Source organism: Manis javanica, chromosome 8 (genome assembly GCF_040802235.1).
Source record: "Manis javanica isolate MJ-LG chromosome 8, MJ_LKY, whole genome shotgun sequence".
NCBI classification, from domain to species: Eukaryota; Metazoa; Chordata; class Mammalia; order Pholidota; family Manidae; genus Manis; species Manis javanica.
In genome coordinates, this window is record NC_133163.1 from 91,461,791 (window position 1) to 91,477,463 (window position 15,673).

A 15,673-nucleotide genomic window follows, 5' to 3' on the forward strand; every position below is an offset into this window, starting at 1 on the left:
AATCTAGCTACTTCTAATAAAAATAAGGGTGATTTTAGAGAAAAGTATTGTTTCAATAATGCAGTCTTTTATCTATACTAAATCCTAATACTAGTCATTGAGATGTAGACTCAATCCAGAATTCTAGTTTCCCCATGATACCTGGTTATGATTCTCAATTAGACTCTTCATATTTCTAGTTCTCATATTCAGCCATGCTTTCTTAATCTCATCAAGTTTGTCCTTCCAGAATAGAAGCGCCAACCTTCGGAAGCCCTCTCAGCTGACCAGTGATAGAAACCTAGCTGCACCCTTTACTGCTCCCCTTCTCCGCATGAAGCAGCCAGAGCGGTCATCACCCCCTTTCCCTAGCAGCAGCTAGAGCCTCTATCTGTAGAAGAGAAAATGAGATGGGAACCGTGGGCTTAGACAGGATGGGATGAGAGCCTCTAGAAAATGCAGGGCAAGATGTTTGCAGTCAGAACAATGTAACTACATGCTAAGAAACCTCCCCCCCTCATGATGCCCCTTGTCAGTCGGAAGTACTCAGATCAGGTCATCGCCCATTATGACCAAAAGGCTGGAATGTAAGATTGGAGGCACCAGAGGGAGGAGTGAGCACGTCAGACACTGATGATGTGCCAAAGTCCCCGGCTGCTGCCCCTTCCCAACCTGAAAAATGTGCCTTAGGCTAGCAATCCTCGTGGCACTGTAAATCTAAGCTCTGCCTCCCCCTACCTTCTTTAAAAACTGGCTGCCTGCCCTGCTGAGTGCGACTTCCCCAGCCTCCATTTCCATAGACTGGGGAACATCACCTGGGAATTGTGCTCAAATAAACTGCCTGGCCCTTTGTTGCCTCTCTTCGCCTGCTGCTTTAGGATAGAATTTATCTTACAGCAAGTATGTAAGTAGTTTAATACTTTAATAACTAAACTAAGTATCAATTGTCCCTGCCGAAATCCTGGATTGAAGAGACTATCCTTTCCCCATTAAATTATTTTGGCATCTTGATTAAAAAAAAAATTAGCCATAATTGTAAAGGTTTGCTTCAGGATGCTCAATTCTGTTCCACTGATTCTATATGCCTATCCTTATGAAATACAACACTATCTTAATTTAGCTTTTTAGTCAGTGTTAAAATCAATGTAATTCCTCCAACGTTTTTTCTTTTTCGATATTGTCATAGTTATTCTAGGTCTCTTTTTTTTCCATATACATTTCAGCATCAGCTTGTCAGCTTTTTTTTTTCTACAAAAAAAAAGTGCTGGGATTTTTGTAACATTGAATCAAACCAGTTTGAGAATTGCCATCTTAACAATATTGAGTCTAACAATCCATGGACATGGAAAATCTCTTCAATTATTTGGTTCTTCATTTCTATCAACATGCTTTGCGGTTCTCAGGAAATAAATCTTGGACTTAGTTTATTGAAAGTTTTCCTAAGTATTTCATTCTTTTTGATGTTATTGTAAATGCAGTTGTTAATTTAATTTTTATTTATATACAGAAATACTGATTTTTGTATACTGAGCTTGTATCCTGCAACCTTGCTAAATAAACATATACATTCTCCTATTCCATGTGAGTTTCTATAGAGGATCATGTCACCTGTGAATAAAGCAAGTTTTACTTCTTCCAATCTGGATGCCTTTTCGCACTGGCCACACCGTCTACCATGATGTTGAATAGAAGTGGAGGCAGCCTTGTGTCCTTGCCTTGTTTCTCAACTTAAAGGGAAAGTATGAAGTATCAGTATTAAATATGCTATTAGGTATAGATTTTTCCATTGATGCCCTTTACAGTAACCTTCTGTAAGAGATCCCTTGGCCTCATCAGAAGATGCAGGAAACTGGATCTCAGGAAGGTATAGTTTTAGGACTCTGTTCCATGAAGCAGCCCAGATGACGGCCTTAGTGGCATTTGAGGACATACCCCACCTGCTGCCCAGGAACACCCGGAAAGACGAGTTCCCAATTACCCACTTCTGGAACAATCACTGAAGAAAGAATCTCAAGAACACTACAGTTTGGTGTAGGAAGCAACAAAATTGTCAGATGCCAGGTACAGGCTTTTATTTAGAGATAAAGTGAAAGGACAGAGCTCCCGGCTCACGCCAGGAGGGGACAAGAAGAGTCCGTAGTGGTGCATTGTCTAGGGGGTTTTATAGGCAGTTGAGGATTTTTCGAGAACATGAAAAAACTTAGGGGTGGGGACTTGTTAAGTGATCCCTGAATATTAAAAATTAACTTAACTGTAAGGAATTTCTTGCCTTGATTTCTCTCTGGGACACTGGCGCCTTGGTCTGGGAGCATATCAAAAGGCTGCCTGCCCAGCCCCCAAGGTGGGCTGAGGTATTGTCTACTTGCTAAAGAATCTTGCCTCTTGAACTTCCTGGGTATTAAAATGCAATCTTATCTTTAAGATGGAATTCTTCTTGCCTTTTACCATGCCATCTACAGCTGGGTCTGCATGCTAAGTTAGTCGCTCAGTTTGCAGAATTACCTGTCAGATCTGAAGGAGGAAAGACAGCACATAGGCCTGGGCCTGTTAGTATGCTAAAGTGAATCTTACACATGGTTACAAATGATTAGCATAATAAAACGTGCTACTCTTCTTTATCTGGGGAACATTAACTGATTTCACTGAAGAATGATTCTAATGCTCAATGTTTAACATAGAGTTTTAGCAGGGGGGTGGTTTCCTTGCATGTAGTTACATTGCTCTGACTGCAAATATCCCGCCCTCCCCCTCCGGAGGCCTTCACTCTATTCTGACTACATCTATGGTCCCTGTCTCACTAATTGCTGTGTTATGCATAGGATTAAAAACTTCTGGGTCTGAGAATGAAATTAGTGGTAGTATATTTTCACCTATACTGAAACTATACTACTAATAATCGCTTAAAATAATCGTGGGACTAGTCAGACTATTTTACCCCGAAGTGACACTGTTTCCATGCGAAAACAATTTTACATTCCCAACAAATGAATTAACAAAAGCGTTTTTCCCTATTGGGAACCCCGAGACCCAATCTGACAAAAACAAGGACAGAAAGAGTGGGGCGGTGCTATTGATTGACGTACATGCCAACCAACCTATAACGACAATACAGTGCGGCTACGCACGCCGTTATCCAATCAGCACTCAGCAGCAGCAGTGGTGGCGGGACTTGTGGAAACGGCCGCCGCAGGGTTGGCGGACTTGGGAAGGAGCAAAGATGGCGGCGTGAGGTGCACTGCTGCTAGCTGGCCTTTGGGGCCGGGGCCAGCTCGGCCCCAGGGCGGTCGAGTGCTCTTGATGGCTGATGCGAGGTAAGATGAGAAAGCCAAAGACTCAGGAACAAGCGGGAGGTGGCGCCGCTAACCTGACCGGGGTATGGGAGCGCGCAGAGCCTGTCCGCAACCCGCGCGGCCTCGGCTGGGCGCGGTTTCCTTGCTAGCTGCCCCAGGGCTGCCGCCTTCGCCTTCCCGGGTGTGTGGCCTCGCTGCTCCGTCCTAGACCCGCCACTGCCCTTCTCAGTGTCCTGCCTTTGGCTGTCCTTGTGCTTTCGGCTTGTTTCCCGGTGATTGCACCTACGCTGGTGTGTATCTGGCAGCTGCTATATCGGCCATAGGTTTATTTTCTGAAAAATATCTTTATTGATTTATTTCTACTTATTGCCTGCCCAAGGTTTTGCCTGAGGTTGCTCAAATTGAGGGTTATTGCGGCCCTAAGTGTTAGTGTACCTGGTCCGTTGACCTTGAGATTTGGTGTACCAGGTTCCCCCCGGGATTTTAAAACGTACGTGTCTGAATGTGGTGCAGGTTCTCTTACTATCTTCGCTGTATCCATTCATTCGTTCCCATTCCCAATTTACAAACTTCTAAGATCTGAGTAAGCAGCTTTGTCCTTGTATGACCCAGTAAATGCCTAATGGCGCATTAATCTGGGCTGACTCCCGGTCTCGGGAGAATTTACTGTTGTTTTCCAGAACTAAAGGAGTCAGTGTACAATTTTTAAAAATCTTTTTGTAGAGAATGAGAAGTCTAGAACGTAATTTGTGTAATGTGGGGTTGCAAAGTATAATACTGTCAGCATTTGTATTCGGTTCTTATTTAACTTCATGGGGTATTTTTTCTGTAATGTGAATTGCTGTAACCCCTCATTTGATCTTTCAGTTAAATTCTGAGAAAGGTTCCCTTTGTGATGTTTCTGAGTTGAAGCTTATATAAAGCTGGCAGGTCAGTTGGGTCCAGTTCAAATGGCATGTCATAATACAAGTGAATATTACTAGTATGTTCTCTGCTGGCCCTGGATTTGACAGAGCTGAAAATATCAGGTAAATAAACACTTGTACCTAAGACCTTTCTGATGCTTTTGTCGGAAGTAGTTTGTTTTTTTTTTCATTTTGTCCGAAAGAAGAAAGAAGATACGGTGCAAAGGAAAGGAACAGAGTATTCTTCCTCCCTACTTACAGAGGGGAGTGATCATCTATACTAAAGCAAAGGTCTTTTGTGGGGAGAAGAGGGTCCATAACATAATGGGATTCTCAAAGGTAACAGTGTTCTATAAGAACTTGAGGACCACTGCTCCAAGAGTTTTGACATCTTTATAAAACTAATACCAGTGCAGGTAGAAGGTAACTTCTTTCTGATTTTTCCTAGAAGAGTTTTTGATAATGTTCTTATGATTTTTTTTAGAATAGCTTGGTTCATTTGAGTAATTTTGAATACTAAAGCATATGGTACAAGTGAGGGCTCTGTGCTTACTGCAATATTCTTTTTATTTTTCCTTATCACAGGAAGAACATTTTCCTTGCCTTTTAGGTGCTTTTATATTCATCTCGAAAAGAAAAAAAATTCTGAACTCAGGATTCAGCAAGTGAGTAAAAGTGGTTAGTGTTTCCAAAAACTGTTTAAGTCACTCAAAAATTGCTAGATAGAAGGGGAACAATAAGCCATTAACAGAAGATAAAGATCAAAAGTGACTACATTTATTTTCAACAAAAGCAATGTATGAAGTATAAAAAAAGAAAAGAAAAACTTGGTCTTTTGCCCAAACCAGTAATTTTCTTTGGATAAAGGAAAAATACTGATTTAGTTGAAGGAGATCAAATGATAAAATACAAATATTACTAGGCAATTTGTAGGACATATTCACCAGTGTTAATTATAGTCAAATATTGATATTTAAATCTTATTTCTAAAGCTTTTCAGTACACCTTTAGTACTCGTAGTTATGAATTTATTCTGTGCCAAGTGTTGGTATCTTCTGAATTTACCACAGAAGTAAAGTAAGTTGTGTGGCCCTAAGAGCAAGCAGTGGTGTGCTTTCCTAATTGGCGGTAACCATATGTGCAAAGTCGGGTTCATACCTACTGTATTAGTTTCCTAGGGCTGCCATTAATAAAATACCACAAACTGGGAGAATTAGAACAAAATTAATTTATTATTGCAGTTTTAGAAATTAGACATCCAAAATCAATCTGTTGGCAGGGCCATGCCTCCCTTTGAAAGCGCTAAGGAAGGATCTGTTCCAGACCTTTCTTCTAACATTTGGTAGTTCTTTGGCTTGTGACAGCATAACTCCAGTCCTCACATAGCATTTTCTCTCTGTCTGTGTACAAGTTCCCTCTTTTATAAATAAGAAGACAACAGTTAGTTATACTAGATTGGGGGCCCACTCTGCTCCATTATGGCCTCATCTTAGCTAATTATATCTATAGAAAATGACTTTCCCAGTAAGGTCACATTTTGAGGTATTGGGCATTAGGACTTCCACATACAGATTTGGAGAGGACACTTTAACCCATAACATCTACTTAGTCATATACCTTGATTGTATTATATGAAAATCAGTGCTTTGAAAACCAACTGCTTTAAAGATTGAAACTCTGTATACCAATTATATATGATACTTAGTGAAAGGAAAGGAGCGACACACAGCAGCAATTCACCAGAGAATTCCGCTTTATTAGGGAAAGGTGCTGGGTTATATAGGAAGGGGCATAGGGTGATTGTGGTGTTACTTCTACAGGGCTGGTGGCTGTTGGCTAGGTGCTGGGATTGGGAGGGGGGGCGAGAGGTGATTGGGCTTCAGGTGGCACCGGCGGTAACCGAGGACCCCGAAGAGAAGCTGGAAGTTTGCCTGCTTAGTGGTGGGGACCCTTCATTCCCCCCTTTCTCCTCTATGGGGTTGTGGACGTTGCTTTTTCTCTGACTGCTTCTTGCTGAACAGGGGCAGAGAAGGGAGTGAGGGCTTGAGGATTGGGAGGAAAGGGTTGATAGGACTCCCCACAGTAAGGATGAGTAGATGTGGACTTCTTCAGGTTGGAAATCAATGAAGGTTCCCTGTAACCATAGGTCGAGGACGTGTTGATTCCAATGGTGCCAAGAGGATATGGGTGTCAGGAGCCAGGTGTCTGCAGCCATTGTTTCTAGGAACAGTTTCCAGCGGAGAGAGGGGTCCATCTCAGCGTGTGGTGAGGAGGTTACATGAGGGTGAGGGATCTTCTGTGGCCAGAAGCTGGTAGTTCCTGAGTAAAAGCTGGTTGAAAGCTTGATTAGAGATTTCTCCGACTTGGGATTTGATGAACTTTATTATACAGGGTAAGAAGAGACAGACGAGAAGAATGACTATTATGCGGCCTACAATGGGCCAGACCCAGGTAAGGAGGGGGTTTGTTAGTATTGAAGAGAATGGGTTGGAATTGGAAGCAGAGTGGAGACTGGAGGCAAGGTCGGTGAGTTTGGTGATGTCAGTTTCTAGAGTGCCGGATTCGATGATGTTATAGCAGCACTCTTCCCGAAGAAAGATGTAGGTGCCGCCCTTCTCGGCTGTAAGCAGATCTAGGGCCCGCCGGTTTTGAAGGGTGACTTTAGCTAGCGAAGTGACCTGTCTTTGGAGAGAGGCTAGGGAATTGGCAGTGGATGTCAGGGTCCCTCAATTTTGGCATCGAGATCTCTAACTGCCAATAGAGAGTGACCCAAGGCTTCTCCCGAAAACCCTGCCCCAATGGCTGAGGTGATCAAAGAGATACCGACCATGATGGGAAGGAAAGCAGCCCTTTTTGTGCGCGAGGGCAAGGGAGGTTGGAGTTCAAGGAATTCCGCCATGCTGTAAAGTGTAAGCTGTGGGATTAGAGTGACGAGAATGCAGGGTGTATCGGAGTTGAGAGGCAGTGAGTTGAAAAGACTGCCATTACACCAAAAGAAGTGCCCGGTTGTGTAAAAGTCTTAGAGTCGGAGGTAGGGGTGTAGATAGAGGGGCAGTGAAGTGCGCTGGAGGGGGATGGAGTTGGGCCTACACAGTGGTAGATGGTGAGATTATCTGCGTATTCTGGTTCCCATAGGGATATGTCTGCCAGGGGGCAGAGGGGTTGTCCTTCTGCATGGAAAGAGTAGTTGGAAATATTGAGGGGCACGGTGGCCAGCAGTGGGCGCTGTAGTGATGCGCACAAGAAACAATTGGCGGTGTTGAGGGTGTGGTTGAGAAAGACGGTGGTGTCTTGAATGAGCTGTAACCAAGAGTAGGAGGAATAAGAAGATGAAGAGGCGCCATCAAGAATTTGGATAATGACTTTTTCGGAATGTCTGATATCTGATGCAACTTGAGAGATCGGGGAGCGAGAGGGAACATACTCTTGAGAGATATGAAGGGTACCGTGGGGGGTCGAGGACCCCCCGTAGTAAACTGAGGCTGTGACTCCAGCAGCCCATCAAGAGTCCCAGGGATCTGGGATTGATAAGGAGAATGAAACGTTGGGATATTTCATGAAACGGTTGGAGGAGTAATACTGTGGGTACTGGAAGTCACCCATGTAGTGAATGGCGCAAGACCAGTAGGGACATCCCCCATAGGTGTCTTGCCATCACTTGCAATAGGCTTGTCTTTGGTCATAGAGGAAGCAGAGGAAGGGAGAATAAAGGTAGCTGTAAGTGAACACTTCGGTGGAGGGAGGAAAGTGGAGGTACAAAGGCTTAGAGCAGCCTTTCAGAGGGCAGTTTGATGTGGCAATGAGGGCAGTAACTTTTGTTTGATGCTGTGTGTAAGTCTGCCTGACTTTGAATTGCCATACAAAGGAGGGTGGGGTGGCGGGGAAGACAATAGGAATGAGGAAAAAAAGCGAGAGAGCAGTAAAGGAGGAAAAAGTCATGATTCGGGTATGGATGGCAAAGGGGGTGCACGGGAGATGCGGAGCTTCAAGGGACCAGAGGGATGAGGCGTGGTAGAGTAGACAGCGTCTTGGGCTGTATCCGAAGGACTCTGGATTGTGACTGATAGATCTTGGGTGTCCAGAGAAGGTGGGTCTTGGGTATTTGGTTTCAACCTGGAGATATGAATCCAAGGGGTGACAGAGTTATCAGGCAGTGAGAGCTTGGCGGCCGAGGGGGTGCAGAGAATAACTGGGTGTGGACCTTCCTATTTTGGGGTGAGAGAGGGCTGATCCTCTGGTGGCTTATAAAACACTAGTTGGCTGGGCTGTAAGACAGGAGGATTTTGGGAGGCGGATGGATCAGGAAGGAGCCAATCCTGATATTTCCACAATTCAGTGCGGAGGAGAGAGAGTAGTGGAAGGGCCATATTGGGAGGAATTGGTCCTTTGTGGGAAGGGAGCCCCGGGGGTAGAATCGGGCGGCCGTACATGATATCAAAGGGCGACAAGAAGGAAGGTTTCTTTGGGAGGGCTCGAATGCGGAGTAGAGCTAAGGGAAGTAAGCAAACCCAGTCAAGGTGTAGTTCTAGAGATAGTTTGGTCAGGATGTCCTTTAGAGTCCTATTGGTTCTTTCTACTTTTCCCGAAGCCTGTGATCGATAAGGACAATGTAAATGCCAGGGGAGCAAGAGTGACTTGGAGAAGTTCTGGATAATTTGGGCAGTGAACTCAGGGCCGTTATCTGATTGGAGGGAAGTGGGCATCCCGAACCTAGGAAAGATCTGGGTGAGGAGGATAGAGGCAACCGCGGACGCTCGTTTGTTAGTGGTGGGGAAAGCTCCACCCATCCTGAAAATGTATCTACTAACACGAGTAGGTATCTGGTATGCCGTACGGGGGGCATGTTAGTGAAGTCTATTTGCCAATCTGCAGTGGGGACATTACCCCTTGCTTGATGAGCAGGGAAGGGTCGGGCCTTGAGGGGGTATTAGGGTTAGTGCGTTGGCAGATGGTGCACTTGCAGGTGATTTGGTTAAGTAGGGTTTTGTCTTCAGGAGAGAGAGGAAAAAAAGATTGTAAAAAATGGATCAAGGATTGGGGGCTGGGATGGAACAGATCATGTAAGAGGCGGAAGAGAGACTCTTTGTCCTGGGAGCAGAGGGTGTCTTGTGATAAGGCTAAAACTGCAAGGGCAGATGGATTGTTGTCTGGTGTGTCTTCTGATAGGGCAACTGACCGGGCTACTCTGTCGGCTTTGTTGTTACCTCTTGCAATGGGGGAGTCATCCTTTTGATGTGATTTGCAGTGGACTATGCCTAGTCGGTGTGGGAGTTGTGAACCTCTAGAAGTTTAGTAATTAAGGCTGAATTAGTTATGGAATTTCCTTTTGTGGTGAGGAGGCCTCGTTCTTTCCATACTGCCGTGTGAGACAAGAGAATGTGGAATACGTACTTGGAGTCAGTGTACAATGTGAGAGACGTGTCCCGGGCCAGAGTGCAAGCTCTGGTGGCTGCAATGAGTTATGCCTGCTGATTGGTTGTACCAGGGGGTAGGGCTCGCGCCTCAATGACATCTTCGAGGGACACTACTGCGTATCTTGAGTAGTGGGTGCCCTCATGTTTAAAGGAGGACCCATCAGTAAACCAGATGAGGTCGGAGTGTGAGAGGGCTCCTTCGGAGATCATGGAGTGGCACGGAAGGAAGTTGTGAAGGGCTTCCAGGCAATCATGCAAGGGAGTATGAGGAGAGTAGGGTAGAGGAGGAAGAGTGGCCGGATTCAGGGGCTGGCAGGGGAGGAAAGAAATGTCTGGATTTTGGAGGAAAGAGGATAGTAAGGTCAGGAGTCTGGAGGGAGGGAGAGTCTGTAAACTTTTGTAGGTTAAGAGATCTTTTAGGTGATGTGGGGACAGAATGGTAAGGGGCTCTCCGAATGTTAGTTTATGAGCTTTCTGCAAGAGCTGTCCAGCGGCTAATGCCCGTAGGCAGGGGGCCCATCCCCGAACTGTGGGGTCTAATTGCTTGGAGAGATAAGCTACTGGGGCAAAGGATGGGCCATAATATTGGCCTAGGACTCCTAGAGCTTGACTGGACCTCTCATGAATATAATGAGAAGGGTTTTGACAAATCAGGGAGATGGAGAGCTGGAGCTTCCGCAAGGGCTTGACGGAGCTTAATGAAGGAGTGTCGGGGTGAGGATGATAATGGTTGTTCAGGGGGGCCCTTGCTGAGGTCGTATAGGGGTCTTGCCAACAGGGAGAAGTTAGGGATCCACGCTCTAAAATACCCAGCCAGGCCTAGAAAGGAAAGGATTTCTGTCTTGGTTTTGGGAATGGGCAGGTCAGAGAGGAGTCGTTTTCTGTCTAAGGTAATGGACTTTCTTTGTTGAGACAGAAGGAATCCAAGGTAAGTGACAGAAGGGGAAGAGATTTGAGCTTTGACAGGGGATACCCGGTAACTTCTGGAAGCTAGAAGGTTAAGTAGAGACACAGTGTCAAGTTGAGACAGTTCCCACGAGGGACTGCCGAGTAGAAGATCATCTACATATTGTAATAAAGTGGACTCGGGGTGATCATGATGAAACTGTTTTAGGTCTTGAGCTAGGACTTGTCCAAAAATATGGGGACTATCTCGGAAGCCTTGTGGCAAAACTGTCCAAGTAAGTTGTTCAGAATGTCTGGTGTATGCGTCCGTGCAGGTAAAGGCGAAAAAATCTTGGGAGGAGGGGTCTAGAGGGATAGAAAAAAATGCGTCCTTGAGATCTAGGACTGAGAAGTGGGATGCTGAGGCAAGGATCTGCGATAAAAGGGTGTATGGATTTGGAACTAAGGGATGGATAGGGACAACGGCCAAGTTGATGAGGTGAAGGTCTTGGACAAGGCGGAAAGATCCGTTGGTTTTTTTAACAGCTAATATGGGGGTATTAAATGGGGAGTGAGTGGGTCTGAGGTAATTTTTGTTTAAGAGATCTTGAATGATGGGTTGGAGGCCTATGAGGGCTGAAGTGGTTAGGGGGTATTGGGCCTGACAGATATACTGAGAGGGGTCACGTAATTTGATAGAGGCAGGGGGACATAGGGCCATGGAGGGGCTTGTAATGTCCCAAACTTTGGGATTTACAGGGTGTATCAGGGCGGAACCGGAGCTTTCATTGGGTAGAGGGGGGTTGTCGGCTATGAGGGCCATCAGAAAGGGAGTACTGGGGGCTCTGGGAGTGGATATAGTTATGGAAACATGGAGGAGAGAAAGGATGTCCCTTCCTAGTAAAGGGATGGAACACTGGTGCATAAGCAGGAAGGAGTGGAAGAAAGGTATGGGATTGTCTTGGATTGTATATAAAAGGGGGGTGTTTAAAGGGAAAATCTGTTTACCTCCTACCGTGACTATAGGAGTAATGGCAAGCGTGGTAGGGCCCCGGTTTTCTCGCAAGACTGAGAAGGTGGCTCCTGTATCTAGGAGGAAGGAGATGGGGCGACCGTCTAATGTTAAAGTAACCCTGGGCTCCTGTTTGGTGATGAAAATGGTCAGGCAAGAAGCCCCCGGGCCCTGTCAATCCTCTTCTGCCAGCCCCACTACGGCGGGCTTAGGATGGGGGTTGTTCGTCCAGCCTCCCCTTCAGGTGGTTGGGCAATCAGACCCCCAATGGCCCTTTTTGTGGCATCTAGGGCATGGGGTGGTAGGAGCTCTGGGGGAGGGGCACGCCCTTGACCAATGTCCTTCTTTTCCGCACTTGAAACAAGCTCCTGGGGGGGGGCAGTTTGTAGAGGGGCGCCCAGGTTGTGGTTTTATCAGCTGGGCCAACATCTGGAAATTGGCCTGATCAGCCTTTTGTTTACGGCGTTCTTTCTCCTCCTCCCGGTTATGGAAGACTTTAAAGGCCACTGTTAGGATCTCAGTCTGTGGGGTAGCGGGGCCCTGTTCTAACTTTTTGAGTTTAGCTTTAATGTCAGGGTAGCTTTGAGCTAGGAAGTATGTCATAAGGATATGTCTTCCTTCAGTTGTTCCTGGGTCCAGGCTGGTGTACTGTAATAGGGCTTGAGTGAGTCTGTGTAAGAACTCGGAGGGGGTTTCGTCTCTTTTGAATTATGTCTTGGAGCTTTTGAAAACTGACTACTTTACGAGCTGCCTTCTTTAGACCTGCTATTAAGCAGGAGGCAAAAATATCTCGAGGGTGGAGACCCACGGCGGTGTTATAATCCCAGTGTGGGTCTTGTTTGGGGACAGCAGTGGGGCCAGGGGGATAGGTGGGGTCAGTCCTGTGGGTTTCGGTAGCGTGCGTTTGGGCGAAGTCCCAAACTCGTCTACGCTCTTCAGGGAGGAGAGTATTGGCTAGGAGCATGAAAATGTCATGATGCGTGAGGTGTAAGACTGGAGGGTCCATTGAAACTCCCTGATGTATGTCGTGGGATCAGTGGATAAGGAACCTAGGCGTTTCTCTAGTTGGGCTAAATCTCCTAAGGAGAAAGGGACGTGAACGCGCACGATGCCTTCGGATCGTGCTACTTCCCGGAGGGGGGGCGATAATTTTGGGAGGCCCTTGGTACCGGGTCTGAGTGGGACTGAAGGTTTCTGTCTTAGTCTGTGCGGGGAAACAGGTGATGGGGGCAAAGCCGCGATAATTTTGGGAGGCCCTCGGCACCGAGTCTGAGGGGGCAAAGACGGAGGAGGTTCATGGAACTTAGTTAGAGGGGTCCTGAAAGGCTCAGGCTCGATCTGCGGGATGGGGGGTGGTGAGGGGGACGGAGGAGGAGGGGGTGAGGTGGGGTAGGAGATGGTGGTGGAGGAAGGGGGGAGGGGGAAGGGAGAGGACGGGAGGCTTCTGTGGGGGTGGAGGCAGCGGCGGCCGTAGAGGAAGGGGTAGGGTCTATTGTAGTAGAGGAAGGGGGAGGGAGAGGACGGGAGACTTCTGCCGCGGGGAAAGAGGCAGCGGTGGCGGCGGTATAGGAAGGGGGAGGGGCTGTTGTAGGTGAAGAAGGGGAAGGGAGAGGACGGGAGGCTTCCGCCCTGGGAAAAGAGGCAGCGGTGGCGTCGGAGGGTGGAGGGGTTGTAGAGGGGGAGGGGCCGAAGGGGGAACTCTGTATGGCGGGGGCTCGTCGGCCGGGTCAAAGGTAATCGAATAGGGACTGGGAGTGTGTAGAGGGGAGGGAGATGGCTTGCAGGCTAGGAGAACTTGGGGCGGGGAGCAGGTGGTGCAGAAGCTGGGATTTTGAGCTAGGAGGCGAAAAGCTTCGATATAGAGAATCTCGTTCCATTTTTTCAGATGCTGGCAGTAGTTAAAGAGATTGCAAGTGATGTTAGGATCAAGAGTTCCCCCTGCGCGCCAGTGGTTGTTATTGTCTAGGGGGTATGTCAGCCAATCTTGGGAGCAATATTTACGGAGAAATTTTGGTTTTATATCAGGTGTCAGGGAGAGGGTAGCCAGGTACTTAAGCAGGCATTCCAGAGGTGAACTTTCAGGGAGGGATGAGGAGGCTCCCATGGCTAAAGGACAGAGAAGAAACAAACAGGGGAAGACGAAAGGAGATCCTTGGACTGGAAGTAGACCACAAGGAGACAGAGGGCGTCCCTGATGATCCTTGGTGGTCTGCGGAAACTCGTACACGAGTCAGAATATCTTAGGAAGTGTGGGTCGTCACCCAGACTTCCCTAAGAAGGCAGTTTGCTGGAGTCACGAGGTACCTAGCGCTAGGAGTTTTCGGCAGACAGAACAGATTCTGGCGGACGGAACAGAAGGTGGGGGGGAAGGGAGCGTTCTCATCTGCAAAGGAGTCACCTCGTTTATGGCTGTTGGAGGGGGGCCTGAGGGTCTGCCGCAGCCGTGAAGGCCTGAGGTGGGGATTTATGACTGTCGGAGGAGGGGCCTGAGGGTCTGCCGCAGCCGTGAAGGCTTGAGGCGGGGATTTATGACTGTCCGGAGGAGGGGCCTGAAGGTCCGCAGCAGACGTGAAGGCCTGAGGCGGGGAGAGTTCCCTCCTCGTCCCCGAGCATCAGGGCCTTGCTGGACGATCACGGTTAATGGCACTGCGATAGCTCGAAGAAGAGTGGCCCACCCCGGGGAAATTTTGCTTAAAAAGTTTCAGCACTGATGGAAGGGACGGTGAATGTGTTTATGACTGTCGGAGGAGGAGTCTGAAGTTCCGCCGCAGCGTAAAGTCTTGAGGCGGGGATTTATGGCTGTTGGAGGAGGGGCCTGAGGGTCCGCCACAGCCGTGAAGGCCTGAGGCGGGGAGAGCTCCGTCCTCATCCCCGAGCGTCAGGGCCTTGCCAGACGATCACGGTCAATGGCACTGCGATAGCTCAGGGAAGAATGGCCCACTCCGGGGGGAAAACTTACCTAAAGGCCAGAGAGGAGTGGTGAGTGTGATGAGCCAGCACCGGAAAAAGAGGGCGAGGGCAAGCTGCTGCTGGTGTCGGGGGGAAGACGGGGCCCAGTTGGGGTGTCCCGTCTCCTGGGTTTCGGCACCAATGAAAGGAAAGGAGCGACACAGCAGCAATTCACTGGAGAATTCCGCTTTATTAGGGAAAGGTGCCGGGTCATATAGGAAGGGGCATAGGGTGATTGTGGTGTTACTTCTACGGGGCTGGTGGCTGTTGGCTAGGTGCTGGGATTGGGAGTGGGGCGAGAGGTGATTGGGCTTCAGGTGGTGCCAGCGGGAACCGAGGACCCCGAAGAGAAGCCGGAAGTTTGCCATCTTACTGGTGGGAACCCTTCACTTAGTATCAGAATCACAGAGACAGAAAGTAGATTGGTGGTTGCCAGAGGCTGCAGGGAGGGGAAAAAGGGAGTTACTATTTAATGCATAAAGAGGATCAGTTTTTCAAGATGAAAGTTACGGAGATGGATGGTGGTAGTGCTTGCACAGCAATGTAAATGTGCACTATGAATGAATGAATACCACTGAACTGAGGACTTAAAAAGGGTTAGAATGATAAAGTTTACATGTATTTTACCACAATATAACAAAAACTTAAGGGATATAATATGCTACAACTACACTGATGGTCCCTGACTTAATTATGGTTCCATCTCTGGTTTTTTGACTGTGCAGTGGTGATAAGCAGTATGCATTCAGTAGAACCTGTACTTTGAATTTTGAATTTTGATCTGTTCTAGGGCTAGCAATATGTACCATACTGTCTCATGATGCTGGGTAGCTGGGTAGTGTAGCAAGCCGCAGGGCCAGTCAGCCCCACGATCACAAGGGTAAACAACCAGTAAGCTTAAAATCATTCTGTACCCATACAGCCATTCTGTTTTCCACTTTCAGTAGTCTTCAGTAAGTTACATGAGATGTTCAACACTTCATTGTAAAATAGTTTTTTTTGTTAGATGATTTTGCCCAACTATAGGGTAATGGTAGTGTTCTGAGCATGGTTGAGGTAGACTAGGCTAAACTGATGTTCAGTAGCTTAGGTATATTAAATTCATTTCAACTTAGTGATATTTTCAAATTAAGATGAATTTATGGGGACATAACCCCATGGTAACTTGAAGAAGATCTGCGTGTTTATTTCAGTATTAGGAAAAGGAGTAAAAAAGGATGGGGTAATATGCCCGTTAGG

General features: G+C 47.3%; 1 protein-coding gene and 1 long non-coding RNA gene across 3 annotated transcripts in view; one reads left to right on the forward strand and one right to left on the reverse strand.

Moving 5' to 3' along the window:
- The first annotated feature begins 3,125 nt into the window (after positions 1-3,125).
- Positions 3,126-15,673, forward strand: part of LOC140843131 (uncharacterized) — a 34,062-nt gene continuing 21,514 nt past the window's right edge. For both annotated transcript variants that reach the window (XR_012120662.1, XR_012120663.1), the window contains exon 1: positions 3,126-3,290. This is a non-coding gene — a long non-coding RNA (uncharacterized lncRNA). The remainder of the gene's footprint in view (positions 3,291-15,673) is intronic.
- The window catches only part of OIP5 (Opa interacting protein 5), a 28,959-nt gene continuing 27,623 nt past the window's right edge, over positions 14,338-15,673 (reverse strand). The window contains exon 6 of the transcript XR_012120661.1: positions 14,338-14,873. The gene's annotated coding sequence lies outside the window, so the exon portion shown is untranslated. The remainder of the gene's footprint in view (positions 14,874-15,673) is intronic.